This window comes from Pseudorca crassidens, chromosome 11, assembly GCF_039906515.1.
Source record: "Pseudorca crassidens isolate mPseCra1 chromosome 11, mPseCra1.hap1, whole genome shotgun sequence".
NCBI classification, from domain to species: Eukaryota; Metazoa; Chordata; class Mammalia; order Artiodactyla; family Delphinidae; genus Pseudorca; species Pseudorca crassidens.
Window position 1 is genome coordinate 98,752,392 of NC_090306.1, and position 16,452 is coordinate 98,768,843.

Below are 16,452 nucleotides of genomic sequence, written 5' to 3' on the forward strand. Positions count from 1 at the left end.
ATCCCTGGTCGGGGATCTAAGGGCACAGATGCCATGGGGCAACTAAGCCTGTGTGCCACAACTCTGAAGCCCGCGCACCTCAACTAGAGAGCCCATGTGGCGCAAACTACAGCCCATGCGCTCTGGAGCCCGCACACCACAAGTAAGGAGAGAAAACCCACACGCCACAACTAGAGAGAAGCCCCTGCGCCACAAGGTAGAGCCCACACGCTGCAACAAAAGATCCCACATGCCGCAATGAAGATCCTGCATACTGCAACTAAGACCCAACGCAGCCAAAAAGTAAAAAATAAATAAATAAAATAAGTAAATCTGGGCGAAGGGTCTCTGAAGTTCTTTGAACTTTTTTGCCACTTTTCTCTAGATTCAAATTTTTTAAAGTAACAGAACACAAACAGCTTTTCTTTTTTTCTTTTCACAAAGAACTTTTTAACCACTATGTAAATAACATATGTTCATTATAAACACTTCAAGTAACACAGAACAGGATAAAGAGAAAGGTAAACATTACCCAAGAAACTCTAGCTCCCAGACATAATCACCCTCAACATATGCAGCTTTCTTTTCCAAAGTTACCTCTCACAACTCAGCCCACACACGTGTTGTTGCTTTACCTGCAATTCAGGGTTAAATATGTGCCAGATCCTTCCACATACAACTAATTTAATCTCTACAAAGGAAGTGGGCCTCATTGCCACCCTTCCCAGCAGAGGTGAGACACTGAAGCTCCAGACCCTGGTTCACACAACTACTGAGATGTGGATCCTCTTTCCACCCTCCCTCTCCTTCTCTGCCTGCAAGGCCCGCCTCCTCCAGGAGGAGGTTGCCACCTCCTCCAGGAGGATTTTCTGCAGAGCAAGCTGCAAGCCCCCAGAGCAGTCGGTCTGAGAGCTTTCTCACAGAGTTAACAGTCCTCTTAGCAGCTTCCTGGAGAGCCTCTGGGCAGGTACTGTTTCTATGTGAGCAGCATCCTCTTGGGGCCTGGCCTATCATAGATGCTTCAGGTTTCCTCATTTGAACTGGATTCCAGTCAGGGTCACGGGGTGTTTCCTTAAAATGAACCATCATCTGAGAAGGCTGAAAAGCTTCCACTTAGGCCTGATGCTATTCCTGTGCTGATTCCAGCTAGCACTGATCAAATCAGTCTGAATTTTCCTCGGGGTGATCCTCAGCCCCTCCCTTTTCCAGTTTTACTCTCTGAGACGTTTCTCTGATGGACACCTCCCAAAGGGAAGAGAGAGGTGGGCGGCAGAACATCTTAGGCGAGCATCCTTTCCTCCTCCTCTGGGTGATGGATCATAAGGTTTTCACAACTGCAAGAGAATTCTTAGCAGAAACTCAATGGCCTTCAAAGCCCCGGGAAGTAATAGGAGGTAACAGGGGTCCATTGGGGCTTGTGGAGAACCGGCGTGTAGGTGTTCTGCCTGCAGGTGTTCACATTCAAAGCTAAAAATCACAAACCCAGGCCCTTAGCAAAGAGATTCTGTTTGTTACTCTCTCAAACCCCTTTAAAATGGGGAGAGGGCTTCCCCGGTGGCGCAGTGGTTGAGAATCTGCCTGCCAATGCAGGGGACACGGGTTCGAGCCCTGGTCTGGGAAGATCTCACATGCCGCGGAGCAACTAGGCCCGTGAGCCACAACTACTGAGCCTGCGCCTCTGGAGCTTGTGAGCAACAAGAGAGGCCGCGACAGTGAGAGGCCCGCGCACCACGATGAAGAGTGGCCCCCACTCGCCACAACTAGAGAAAGCCCACGCACAGAAACGAAGACCCAACACAGCCAAAATAAATAAATAAATAAAATGGGGAGACTAGGGTTTAAAAAAGGAGAAGGGGGTTTGCACAGTGAGTCTGAAGAGTCCAGAACCATCAGTGTTTCCAATCAACACATTTGTCGTCATCTTTCTCTCTCTCCCTCCCTTTCTCCAACTCTCTCTCAAGTTACCACCTGAGAGCTAGTCTGTTTGCCTGGCCCCGAGAAATGAAATCAAAGCTTTTGACAGACAGATAGAACCATCTTAGGCCATCCCTCTCCTCTTTTCAACAGATGGAGAACTGAAGCCCAGAGAGGTCAAGTAACCTGCCCGAATTACACAGTAATTTAGACAAGAGATAGTAGAACCAGATCTCCGGGGTTCTTTTCAATACACATGCAAAACAAGTCAGTTTGTGAGTGTGAGGTGAGAATAAGGGGAGAGTGGATATTCCAGACCTCTTTCTCTCTCTATTGTGCAGCGGTTTTTATTGTTTTCTTTCTTTCTTCCTTCCTTCCTTTCTTCTTTCTTTCTTTTAATGTTTTGAAGAGAAAAGCAGACTGCCTCTGATTAGTTTGGTTTACTTTAACTGAGTGTTTTAAATTCCATTCTTGTGCCTGAAAACAAACTTAATTGCCAATTGTAAATGGAATAAACGATATTTATTCTGGTTTCCTGTAGAGCTACCAAGGCTGCAGACTTGCCATTTAGTCAGATCAAAAACAAATGCCGGAACTATGTCAGACACGTGAGGAATGTAGAGAGAAAGTCCCAAGATCCAACTGGATGCTGGCCTTGGGCCCTGGGGGAGAGGCAGGTGGGCCTGGCCTACCCATATTGCTGGAGAGCCTGCCCCCTCCCCTTGTTAAAGATAACTCAAACCACATTCCCCCCTGGGTTCAAGCCCAGGGCTCCCTTAACTATTTTTTTTAACCTCGATAAACAACCATACTTAAAAGAATTCATTCACTCCATTACTCCATAACTACTGGATAACTACTCCAGTAGTTACCTACTATGTACAAGGCACTGTTCCAGAATCCAGTGTTGAATAAGATAGAAAAGGATGGTGTCTGGGGAGGAGCTTAAATTTGGGTCTAACGTGTATGAAGGGTTTCCTGGTACCAAATCCTTTTGGTAGATTATATTTCCTTTTAATAATTCTTTTGTTCCAAAATGGAAATTATTTCAGTTTTTAAATGAAAACTGACAGCAATTTTAAAAATTAGTACAAATGCAAAAGAGCATAAAGAAGAAAGTTAAAAATTACCTGTTTCGTTTTTAACAAAAATGTTATGTAGATTGATGAGTGGATGGATGGATGGAAGGATAAATATATGATAAAGCAAATACAGCAAAATCTTAACAAATGTAGCATAATATAGGGCTGTACAGTTCTTTCAATTTTCTGAATGCTTGAGGGACTTCCTGTGGTGCTCTAAGGACAATGGTGCTTCAAGGACATAGGACGACCCTGCCTGAAAAAGTATCAGCGTTACACCCGCTACTGGACTCTTAATCGCCATCCCCACCACCATGTTGCGATGGTTACGAAATTCCTCAGCCCACTTGGGCAACGGGACCTGTCCCAAATACGGAAAGTCATCTGCCCTGTCCCACTCTTACCCTATAGAAGGAAGGTGTATGTGCCTCGACCAATCAGTAAACAGAATTACACCTCGGACCATTCCTTTGTTTTCTGGCCATAAAAACTGATCAATAGCACATGTCCGGGCTCCATTCTCCCAGACTACAAGGTAGTCGGCCCGCTGTTCTGGCAGCGACCCTTCCCGCTAATAAATTCTATCTTCTTTACATTCTGCCTTGTGTCTGGAAATTCTTTTCCAACCCACGTGCGGACCACGACATTTGGTAGCCTGTACAGGGACCTCCAGGGGGGTCTCTTTCCCCACCTCCTCTCCTCATTCCTTGGGACTCTCTGTGAACAGGCAAGCTGCCGTGAAAACAACAGAGGAACTCCGGCCAGGGCCACATCCTGGCGTGTTCCGAAGGCTCCACGGCTCGCTTCACCCCAGTAACTGCCGCCCAGACGGCTGAGGATCCCTCTGTCTTCCTCCCGACTGCGGACTAGGCCGATTGGTATCGTGCGGGGACGGGTCAGGCATTGAAAAGCCGTTAGGGCGCCTGCCGCTTGAAGACTCCCGTGAAAGGATAAGGGGGTCACGGAACGGACCAGGCTGTTAGAGCGTCCACTCCCGCCAAGACGACTTCCGTGCAATGCGAGGCACACCGTGGACGAAGCAAAGCACAAAGCCCACAGTCCCTTGGCCACCGCCTCCTCAGTAGGGTTAGAAGGCGGAATCCCTAGTCCTCTTTTCTGTCTCTTCTGCTTCTTTCTCCTCAGCTCGGACTGACTCCAGAGGACCTCACTGCCTCTAGATTGTCCTGGGAGAGCTCCTTCCCATCCCTGAGAATTTTCTATCGGTGAGTCAATTCCCAGCTGGTTTCCGGGAATTCCCCTCTCTGGTCATTGGTGCCTTCGTCGCACTGAGGCTAAGAATGGGTTCAGAGACGTCTATTCCCTTAGACTCACCTCTTGGTTGTATTCTCAGGAATTGGAAGGAATTTGACTCAGACAATCTCAAGAAGAGGCTCATTTCCTTTTGTAACACGGCTTGGCCCCAGTACAAACTGAGGCACCAAGAACAATGGCTTCTTAACGGGACCCTAAATTACAACACAGTCCTCCAAATAGTTGGAAACTAGGAAAGGATTCCGAGGTTCCATCCGTGCTGGCCTTCACGGTCAGAATCTGAGCCTGAGGGACTCCTGTCGCACGTGTCTCTCCATTGCCGCTTTAATGCCTCATCCTCCCACCCTCCTCCTCCAGCTTCACTACTTCGTCCCTCCCCATCTCCCCCTCCACCAGGTATCTTGGATGAGCCTTCTTGTCCCTGGTCTCACCAGTCTCCTCCTCGACTTTCTCCCCAACCCCTACCTCCATACCCAGAAGCAGACCTTCCCTCCACTCCCCACACTCGGTCACAAGCAGCCCAAAACTCAGCATCTGGTCCCAATATGCTTCCCCTACGAGAGGTCGCTGATGGAGACCTAGGTACTATCAGGGTTCATGTCCCCTTCCCCATGTCTGATCTCTCTCATATCCAAGGGAAACTGCGCTCCTTCAGCCAGGACCCCTCCACCTTCATCAGGGAATTCCAGGCCCTAACTATAGCCTTTGACTTAACCTGGCCAGATATTCATGTGGTCCTAACTACATGCTGCATCATGAAGAAAAGGCCAGGATCGAGGCCGCGGCTCAGGCCTGGGCAGATAAGGCACACGCCCGAAATCCTAATGAGAACCGAGCAGGGGCGGAGGCAGTCCCAAGGGCAGACCCAGGATGGAGACACCAGGCAGATGAAAATAGGCCAGCAGGAGGGCTCACTAGGAGAAACTACGTGATTACCTGTCTACCAGAAGGTATGAAAAAGGCAATCATCAAACCCGATTATAATAAACTCAGAGAAGTTACATAGGAACGCTCTGAGAATCCGGCCCCTTTTCAGGCCCGATGAGCAGAGGCTATGAGGAAATACACCAACCAAGACCCTGAGACCCCTAAGGGTCAGGCTATACTTGTAGTTCACTTTATAAGCCAGGCATCCCCAAGCATAAGACAGAAATTACAGAAACTAGAGCAAGGGCCACAGACCCCATTTCCTGCTCTACTTGACACGGCCTTTAAGGTCTTTAACAATAGGGAGGAGGCTTCTAGGAAAGAAGATAACAAAGAGAGGAAGAAAAGTTAAAACGACACGCTCAGTATATGGCTCTTACCATTGCTCAGTCCCTCCCAAAACAGACCCACGGGAGCCCCTCTCCCGTCTCAGAAACCACCGCTGAGCTGCTACCAGTGCGGTCAGCAGGGGCACAGAGTCAGGAACGGCCCACCACCCGATACCCTGTGCCCTTACTGTCACCAAAAGGGCCAGTGGAAGACAAGTTGTCCCTGCCGCCCTCAAGCGGGGAGGCCAACGCCGCGACCACCCAACACTCGGGGCATTTTGGGTCCCAGCCCCCTGGGCCAAGGTCAAGGCCAATTGCCCCTGTTGGTGGTAATTGACTAGCAGGGGCAAGAACCGGACTGCGCTCTAGATCTGGGGCTCCTGGGTGCGGATGACTGACGGTGCGCACGGCTCAATCTATAGGCGCCTATGTTCCCCATAAGACCTGAGGAGCCCCGGGTAACCCTGGATGTGGCAGGGGCTACTATAACCTTTCTAACTGACACAGGGGCTACTTGGCCCTGACCTCCTTCTCTGGTCCCACTTGCTGTTCCTCAATCCTCTTAATGGGAGTAGATGGAAAGCCCTCATATGGCCATTTTACACCTCCCTTACCCTGTTCCCTTGAAAATACTCTATTCACCCATTCTTTCCTAGTTCTCCTGGCCTGTCCAATACCCCTGTTAGGCCGGAACCTTTTAACAAAACTTGAAGCTACTTTATCATTTACGCCGGTAAATATGGCTTTAATAGCCACTGCGAAGCTTACTCTAGCTAAAATCCCACCCCATATCCTTCACCAAGTTCCCCTGGAGGTACCTCCATTGCCTGACAGCTCTCTCTTGAACTCACACAACAGACTGCCTGCCTAGCAGCCCAAATTAACACCCGGCAAGAACAAATAAATTCTCTAGCAGGAGTGGTTTTACAAAATAGAAGAGCTCTGGACCTCCTAACAGCTAATCAAGGAGGGACCTGTGCAATGTTAAAGGAGGATTGCTGTTTTTTTGTCAACCAGTCGGGCAAGGTCCAGACCAATCTTCGAGCAATTATTGAAAGAGCTAATGGATTCTACAGGGAAGCAGTCTCAGGGGGACTCGACTGGTGGGACTTCAAGACTAATATCTGGTCCTGGTTCTCTTGGCTAACCCCTTTCCTAGGTCCTATAGTAGCCTTTCTACTTCTCCTAATCTTCAGGCCATGTATTTTTAACCTCCTTTTTAAGTTTGTCCCTTCCAGAATACCACAAATAAACCTCCAAATGGTGATGCAACAAGAATACCGGCCAGACAACACTTGTACAACCCTTGAACAAGCTGCCATCACTTTCCATGGGGCCCGCACTCCTCCCTAGATAAACCCTGACAGAGAGCAGGCAACCGGAACCCACGGCCCCACGATGCCCCCGCTCAGCAGGAAGCAGCCAGAGAGAGTTTGTCGCCCCTTCTCCTCACAAAGGGGTTCCCGAATGCCTGAGAGGGAATTAGGCAGTTAGGTAGACATGAGCAGGGTATCCATTAGGGCCAAGGAATTGGACCTATAAATAAAGAGAGGGGGGAATGTGGTGCTCCAAGGACAATGGTGCTTCAAGGACAAAGGACGACCCTGCCTGAAAAAGTGTCAGCGTTACACACTCTACCGGATTCTTAATCAATCGCGCTCCCCACCACCATGTTGCGATGGTTACGAAATCTGGAGCCCACCTGGGCAACGGGACCTGTCCCAAATAAGGAAAGGCATCTGCCCTGTCCCACTCTTACTCTATAGAAGGAAGGTGTATGTGCCTCGACCAATCAGTAAACAGAATTACACCTCGGACCATTCCTTTGTTTTCTGGCTATAAAAACTGATCAATAGCACATGCTCGGGCTCCTCTCTCCCAGACTACAAGGAAGTCGGCCCGCTGTTCTGGCAGCGACCCTTCCCGCTAATAAATTCTATCTTCTTTACATTCTGCCTTGTGTCTGGAAATTCTTTTCCAACCCGTGTTCAGACCACCACACTTCCCTGGTGGTCCAGTGGTAAAGAATCCGCCTTCCAATTCAGGGGACACGGGTTCAATCCCTGGTCAGGGAACTAAGATCCCACATGCCGAGGGGCAACTAAGCCCACGCACCTCAACGAGAGAGCCCGCGTGCCACAAACCACAGAGCCCACATGCCTGGAGCCCGCGCGCCACAACTAGAGGAGAAGAGAACCCACGCGCCACAACTAGAGAGAAGCCAGCACACCACAGCGAAGATCCGCCGCAACCAAAAATAAATTAAATAAATAAATAAATGTGCTTTCCTCTAAAAAAAAACCTTCTGTATGCTTGAACATTTTCAAGCATACTGGGGACAAATGTGACTATGTTTTATCACCTGCATTTCATCCACTCTATTATAACCTATCTCAGCTTCTAGGCTTGTGGGTCCACCTCTCTCTTTTCTCTTAAACCACCTTCACCTTTGAGAATCTGAATTCTATGGACCGTTCCCCAGAAGAATGCATTATTTATTTATTATTTATTTAACCACACATTTATCAATGCTTTGCATGCAGGAACTCACTTAATCCTCTTAGTAACCCTATGGGGAAAGTACTCATTATCCCCAACCTGAGCCTAAAATGGTGCATTTTATCTTCATGGTCTTTCCCTAAACCCCAAGACGCCTTGCTGGAGGACTGGGACCTGGGACTGTGCTGGAGCTGTGGGGAAAGGGGTTTATTTGCAGTCCCAGGACCTCATGTGGGGCCTGGCAATGAATGTTTTTGAGTGAGTGAATGAACACTGTACATGGTTGCACTTAAGACTGCCATGCACTCAGGCTCTTCCCAGGGGATAAGAAGGCATCTCTGGGGTCCAAGCCGTGGCAGGCCTAAGCTTGGAGCAGGAGGTGCCTGCTGGAGAAGGGGTAATTGAATGATGTACCTGTCAGTTCCTCAAAGGTCAGAGCATGAGTGTCCACCTCCCATTCTCCAGCGACCCGCTCCTGTGACAGGCTCTTGGGGGTAACCAGTGATACATCCAGATTTAAGATATCCACATCACGATGCTGTGGTCTTACAGGGGGATGAGGCTGGGACTGAATTCTGTCTCTACCTCTTTCTTAGTCAGTTAACTGCTTTGTGTCTGTTTCTTCACCCTGAAACAGGTAAAAACAATCCCTACCTTACAGGGTTTTGGGGAGGGTAAGAGAATCAACATGTGCAAAGTGCTTGACTCATAAGTAAATAAAAAGTGGTGGCTGTTACTGCTATTTCAGCTTTAATGTGGGGACATAGGGCAACCTGTTGGTGCCACCTTTGGGGCCTTTCTCTCCAAAGTACCACCACCTCTGGTTGGGGTCTTGTAAGGGCCCAATTACCATCTCAGGCAGCTCAGATAGTTTAACTAGTTGATACCAAATTCAAGAGGTGAAGGCAGAGAGGGGAGGGCTGGTGTCCAGCTGAATCCTCCTTAAATGATGGACAGTCCTCATTTCTTTTTTTTTTTTTTTTTTTTAGTTTCAGCATGTGGGATCTGGTTCCCTGACCAGGGATTGAACCCAGGCCCCCTGCACTGGGAGCGTGAAGCCTTAGCCACTGGACCACCAGGGAAGTCCCTCCAGTCCTTTTTTAAGGATATGTGTTATTCCACTGGCAGCCTGGGATGGTGGAATCACCACACCTTTTACCAGCTAGTTCATTTGAGACAAGATGCAGTAGTCCGACTGGCCTCAACAGCTTCATCCATAAAATGGGAGTGATAATAACAATGGAACCTAATCTGATAAATTGTCATGAGTGTTTCACTATAAATTGTACAGGAGGTATGGAAACGAACATTTATTCATACCCGTGGGCTAGGCACTATACTATATGCTTTACAGCTATTATTTAATTGTAGTCCTTGAAACAAAATTTATGTTGATTAGGTTTTCTCATCCTTATCTTACCAATGAGGAGACTAATGCTGCAAAATTGCCTGGGGTCAGACAGCTAGCAAGTGGCAGAGCTGGGACTCCAACAGACCTTGGTCTTTCTCATGCTGCCTCAGTGACAGCCCCACCGTACCACCCAGGCTCCCTAAATTGCCAGGCTCATCCTGTGTATGCCTTTAGCCCACGATCTTGGGACTATTACAGTGACCTAGCCGTGCTTGTCAGAAATACTAAATCAGAATCTCTGGGAGTTCCCTGGTGGCTTAGTGGCTAAGATTCTGGGCTTTCACCACCGTGGCCTGGGTTCAATCCCTGGTTGGGGAACTGAGAGCCTGCAAACCGCAGGGTGGCCAAAAAAAAAAAAAAAAATCTCTGAGGTGGTGGGAGGGGTTAAAGGTTTTCATTTTAAACAAGGCCCTCCTCGCAGTGAGTCAGAAGGCCACTGGACTCTGCTTTTCGTTTCTGGACATAAATGTCCATCACCCTTATGCCAGAGGCTGCCTTTTTGTTTATTAATCTTAGAGTAGTGAGGGGAGAGATGGCACCCACAGAAGGAAGAGTTTGAGAAATTCCAGCGGTGCAGGTGCTTTTCACCCCTCTTTCAAGGCTCCCTTATGGTAGTGAAAAGTGTGAGAGGCCATGTAAAGCATACAAGCTCTGGAGTCAGAACTGCCCCCTTGGACAAGTTGCTTAATCTCTGAGCCTCAGTTTTCCATTTGTAAAACAGGCATGCTAAAACCAATCTCCCAGGATTATCGTGAGAATTAAATAGGCAAACTGTGCCAGTTTCTGGTCCCTCCTAGCATTTACCACAGCGTGTTTAAAATTTATCTCAGCGATGCATCTCCAGTCCCTAAGATTTTCTGGCACAAATGTGGAAAAGATAGCATTTGTAAAGATAAAATCTTTACAAATCTCACAGCTAATCCTCAATAAATAAATTAATATATATATACACACACATATATAGGTACACATATAGGCATATATATAAGTATATATATGTACTTATATACACATATACATACATATGTGTGTGTGTGCGTGCAAAATGAAGAGGGTAGAGAACTCTCAGGAATCCACGGGGCAGGTGGGATGACACCGTATTTGGAATCCGAAGCTCTGGATTCAAATCCAACCTGGACCTGGCCAGCTCTGTGTCAGTGCCAGGGATGCTGACAGCCAGTTTCTCCTTTGGTGATCTCCCCTTACCTTCTGGGTCTTCTAAGCAGCCTCAAATCCTTTCGGGAAAGATCCCATACATACAGCAACTAGTCGAGGGAGGTCCTGATTCCTCTCTGAGCCTTTGGTCCTTATCCTTGAAAAGGTCACAAGGCATCTAGGGTTTTGGGGCGCCTTCATTGAAAGCATCTGGAAACCCCGGGGGGCTCTTTACACACATGAGGAAGGGCGGAGGCGCTGAGTTAGAACAGCATCAGCCCAGAAATGCAGAATTGCCAAAAGAAAAGCCCCAAGAGGGAAGGACACTTTCTAAGAAGATAAAGGTGAATTCCAGGCATGAGCTTTCCAAGGGGAAGGGGGACTTCCCCGCCCCCTCCGCCCCCAGGTGCTCAGCCCGCGCCGCCCACCCCCGGCGCCCGGCTAGGGGAGCCGCGCTCTAGGACCCGAGGAGGAAGAACTGCTGGGAGACGGTGCCTCCAGCGGGTGCTGCCGCGAGCGGCCGGCCGAGGGGGCTGGAAATGAAAGTAAAGCTCTCCGGAGCCACATGGACGGAGCTGCCGGGGCGGCGGCGCCGGGAGCAGGATGCTGCCGCCCGTAATTAAATAGCATTTACTCTTATTATTACTAATAATAATAACGTAATCATACCTCTAGTCATAGCATACCATTTATCGGGCTCGGCGCAGGCCCGCGGGGAGCGCAGCCCGGCCGAGGTGAGTGCTGCGCGCGGCCCGAGCCCCGCGGGGCAGAGGCCGGGGCCCGACCGCGAACCGGCGGCCGGCTCTGGAGGGCTCGGGGCGCCCGGGGGCCGCGCCGGGCTGGGAGGAGGTGCGGAAAGCCCTGGCCAGGCCGGAGCTGCGCGGGGACACCCGGAGAGTGCATTTTGCAAAAACGAATAGTCCCCCAACCCCCCTTTCCTTCTTTTTGGGGCTCCCCCTCCCGGCCCCCGTGCCCTGCCCCAAAGTTTCAAAGTTATTGTGCTGCCGGGGGCACCTGCCGCTGGGAGATTTGGCTGCCTCTACAACCCCCCGAGGGGTGTCTTGGAACTAATTGCGTGGGGGGCTCTCTCCTGGGCGTCCGAAGCTTTGGGGTGTGCGGATGCTTTGCCGGTTCCCGCGATGGGGTTCGAGGCGATTGGCGGGGGCGTCGCTGGCAACGCGCCCCTTCCTTTTGTGTGCGCCTTGGCCCCGCAGCGCCGGGAGTTGGAGGGACCGCAGCCGCCGACGGGCCGCCCCTGCCGGCTGCGGCGGCCACGCGAGCCCGGGGATCCGGGGCCTGCGGCCCGGCCCGGGGGAGAGGGCGGCAGGAAAGGGGGGCGCGGTCTGGGGAGTGCATTTCCGGTCGCGGGATCAGTCCCTGGGCTCAGGCCTGAGAGGGGTCCGTCGTCTTACCAGGGGCGCACAGGGGCTGCGGGGGACAGCTCCAGCGCCTGGGGGGCGCCCCCGGGAGATGAGTGCACGGGAGCCACCCACCCCGGCCTCGGACTCCCCTCCTGCCCTCCGCGGGCCTCAGGGACTCCTCCCGGCCTGCTCCTTCCTTTCCCCGATTTCCTCTTAAAATCTGTCTGGCTCGGATATTTATAAGGTGCCCGGTTTGGGGGTCTTTCACAGAGACAAAGCAGTATTCCCAGGGGAAAAAATCAGGATTCACTCTGATAGACTCTGTTGGGTGTGATACCTACATGGCATTAATGGGTAAGAATAGGGGCTGGAGAAGGAATGGAGGGGCTGGAGAAGGGGCCTGGGCCCGGAGTGAGGGACTGTGGTGTCCACATCAGCTTTGTCAGGGATTTCATTTCTCTGGGATTGCTTACTGGGACTTTTGTTTCCTGGGTACAAGACTTTGAACTCCAACTTCTTAGCATTTTCCTCAGTGCCTGCAGTTCATCCAGTCCCATGAAAACAGCAGAATGCAGATCCTTGGATTTTCACACAAATGTGATAATTATAGTACATTTAGCCGCTAGTGGACACAAAATTCCAGCAGAATCTTTAATGCTACTACCAAGACTTAGACCCCCTCTCCCCCCACATACTACCATACCCACCTTGGTCATCTTTCCCCATTTTCACTTTCCGTGGAAATTGGACTGCAAGCTAGAAATGATGCCCAGCCAATCGCAGTTGGAATAGGTTTGTGGTGTGGGCTTCCTTGAGCTGGGAAGGAGAAACCTGTGTCCAGGAGGGCTGAGATCTGAAGGTAGGAGAGAGGTTTTGTGAGCCCTGAGCTGGGACGAGGTTCCACGGATGCTGTGAATTCTAGGCTGTTGGCTTTTTGTTTAGGATGAACAGTTAAGAATGTGGGTTTGGGTGGATTATTTGGGGCTAAGAGCTGGGCTCTTGAGTCTTAGGTATAGGAAAGTTGAGGCATCAGTAGGTTTGGATTTGAAAATCTGAAAATAATAATCCCTTAAATAGCACTTTTTAGTTTATAACAAAAGGGCTTTCACATATGCTGGCTCATCTGTCCTCCATAGCAACCATGTCAGCTCGACATTTTTCAGTCCTCATTTTCCAGATGAGAAACCTGAGGCTTAGAGAGCTGAAGGTTCTCCCTGGAAGGTCACATAACAGAGGTAGGATTCCCACCTGGTTTTCTGCCTCCAAATCTTCACCTTCTCCCAGAGTCCTGGCTACCTTAGCAAGTTACTTTTCAAGCGCTTCTTGTGAGCACAGTGCGATGCTGTGGGGCAGGCTTGGGTTGAGTTTGCCACTTAGAGGCTGGTTGGGAAGAGAAAGTTAACTAGCGAACCAATGAGAGAACAAGGAAATGGGCAATACTAGGGTCAATGCGGTGGGAGTGGAGAGAAGAGAGAGCTCTCAGGGTAACCTGGAAAAGTTAGGGAAGGCTTCCTTCAGCAAGTGGGTCTTGAGCTTGAAAGAATGGGGATGCTTGGCTGGGGTGGAGAAGAGGTAGGGGATTCTGGGCTCACCACAATTGCTTCCGCTCTGGGAGGTTGACGAACATTCTGGCTAATTCTTACAGTGGCTCCTTGAGGGGTGAGCATTATTATCTCCATCTCACAGCTGAACACACTGAGGAACACATGATTTATGTGGCTGGCCCAAGATCACCTGGCTGGATTTGAAGCCAGTCCCGGGTGACTGTTAAGTGTGCTGCATGGCGTCAGAATTGGACCACCTCCATCCCAAATATGTAGACAAGAACAGAGACCAGGACAGTTTGAACTGGCAAATGTTCCGGGGGTGGGGGCTTAAGCTAAAATGTCAGCAGGCTCCCCAAGGCCAGGGAGTTTTAATGAACCAGCCCTGTGCCCCATGGCCTCGCAGGTACTCTCAGGAGGTTTCTGGAAGCCTGACTGCAGAAGGCAGAATGGTGGTGGAAGGAAGACTGAGCCCTGAGTGTGGAGATCCGAGTTCAGTTCCTAGTGCCTGCCAGTGCCTGGCTTGACGCCACGGAGGAGCCTGTGGCTTGGAAAGGAGAAAGATATAGATGATTAACCTGAGCTTCCCGAGGACAGGAACTGGATCTGATTCACCCTCTGTGTCCCAGGCCCCCGTGGAGGTGCCAGGAGGACGCATTCAGCCATTTTGTTGTCAAATTGAATTATGTCCCAGTGTAGAGGAAGAAGATTTCTTTTGCCCTGGGGGGTGGAAGGTCTTCTGAGAAGAAGTGCCATTTAAATATTTGAAAGATGGGTTGAGGGCTTCCCTGGTGGCGCAGTGGTTAAGAATCCGCCTGCCAATGCAGGGGACACGGGTTCAAGCCCTGGTCCGGGAAGCTCCCACATGCCGCGGAGCAACTAAGCCCGTGCGCCACAACTACTGAGCCTGCGCTCTAGAGCCTGCGAGCCACAACTACTGAAGCCCACGCGCCTGGAGCCCGTGCTCCGCAATAAGAGAAGCCACCGCAATGAGAAGACTGCGCACCACAACAAAGAGTAGCCCCTGCTCGCCGCAACTAGAGAAAGCCCGCGTGCAGCAACGAAGACCCAACACAGCCAAAAATAAATAAATACAATAAATTTTTTTAAAAATTAAAAAAAAAAAGAAAGATGGGTTGAGAAAGGCCAGAGAAAGGGCATTCTAAGGAGAGGCACTGAGCTGGACAAAGGCACGGTGGTGTGAAGTAAGAACAGGCAGATCATCTGGTACAGCCACGGTGCAGGTGGCAGGTGTGAATTCAGGTTCATGTCAGGCTCTGCCACTGTGGTCCCTTGGGTTCTCCAGGCCCAGGTTTCCTTTTCCGAAAATGAGCCCTGAGGTTTGATGATGTTTGGTGGTAACCTCTGGGAGGAGCCCAAGTGCCCGGGGATCGGGACAGGAGACTCAGATGAGAGGAACTAGAGGGGTTTAAAATTTTTTAGTAACTTAACAAACACCAATCCAGCAATTAGCTAGTGGCCAGCTCTCATGAGTGGTTTCTCCTAGATGCGCTTATCCAATCTTTATGATAGCCCTATAGGTGGGCGCTATAATTGTCCCCATTTTACAGATGAAGAAACTGTGGCACAGAGAGGTTAAGTGACATCGTGTAAGTGACAGAGCTGGAGGGCAAACCCGGGCAGTTTGGCTCTTGAGCTGGCCCAGTGGAGGACTAGGTAAGGCTGGGAGGGAGGGAGGCAGGAGGCTGACGGGGCTGGTGGTGGTAAGGTGAGACAGCAGAAGGTGGAGGTATCCTCTGAGGAAGTCTGGCTGCAGCCTCAACTGGAGCCTCAGCTGGGGTTGATGAAGTGACTGCTACGTGTCAGCTCCCAGGAGTCTCCACAGAAGCCAGTTCCTTTCATCACATTTAATGGCCCATAGAAAACAGGCTCGTTTTCCTTTCTCTGTCATCACCAGCTATGGGGCTCCTTCCCACCTTATTTATTTCTCCTAGTAAGTCTGTTTCTTTGCAGGCGCCCTGATGGCTTCTGCAGGTGTGTTAGCGCTGTTTCCCCATCAGGCTGTGGAGGCCCAGAGGGAAGGGGCGGCAGCATTTCTGCATCCAGGAGACATCTCTAGTTGACTTCAGTTCCGCGGCAATTCCCGAGCCCCGAATCAGAGGCTGAGACCCAGGCCTGATGGTGACAGTGGCAGTAGCGACAGCAGCCACCATGTCTGGAATGCGGCCGTGTGCCGGCCCTGTGCTTGTGCTTTCTCTTACTGAATCCACTTAATGACTCTTTTGAGGCAGGAACAACTCTTAACAGCCCCATTTTGCAGATGGGGAGACTGAGGTTCCAAGATCACACAGCTGAGGTAGAGCAGGGGGTCAGAGGGAGCCAAGCCTGCTGGACTCCTGAGTCCGAGGTCTTAGCCGTCCTGCAGGAGAGATGCTGTCAAGCTATTTCAGTCTCCATGGAGCTCTTTTCTTATCTGTCTGGAAACCCTAATGATCTAACATTTGTATCGTGCTTTTGCCCACAGTCTCTCATTAATCCTCATGATAATCTTTCAAGGTGAAAGAGGTCTCTGTTTTTCAGAAGAAACCCGAGGGGCCCCCCACCCCTCAGTTCTTCCTGTCTTGTCCACACCATGACTCAGAGAGGGAACCGGGTATCAGATTCCCTGACGCTGAGAGCTGGGGTCAGCCAGCGAGAATCCGTCGAGCGCTTCCTTGAGGGCTGCGGGCAAGGTCGAGGCTCTGACCCTTCCGGGCTTTTCAGAGGCTCATCTAAGCTCTTGTTCTCTGGAGCATTCGTGTCATACCCTGTCCCTTTGCAGGCAGAGGAGCACAGGGCAGGGAGTCCAAAGTCCTGCCTTTCGTTCAGTCCCAGCACACACTTGCTGCGTGAGTTGGGGCACCATCATCCTGTCATTCTTGGCCTCAGTCTCCTGTTCTGAAAAATGGCCTTGCTGATTCAGTCCTGTCTGCCTCAGGTTTGCTCTGAAACTTAAATGAAGGAACTTTGAAAGCTATA

General features: G+C 50.4%; 1 protein-coding gene across 2 annotated transcripts in view; it reads left to right on the forward strand.

Annotated features, from left to right (window-relative positions):
* Positions 1-11,017: 11,017 nt before the first annotated feature.
* The window catches only part of ZC3H7B (zinc finger CCCH-type containing 7B), a 53,594-nt gene continuing 48,159 nt past the window's right edge, over positions 11,018-16,452 (forward strand). Inside the window, exon 1 of one of the 2 annotated variants that reach the window (XM_067698200.1) lies at positions 11,018-11,302. The gene's annotated coding sequence lies outside the window, so the exon portion shown is untranslated. The remainder of the gene's footprint in view (positions 11,303-16,452) is intronic. The other variant, XM_067698201.1, reaches the window with a different exon arrangement.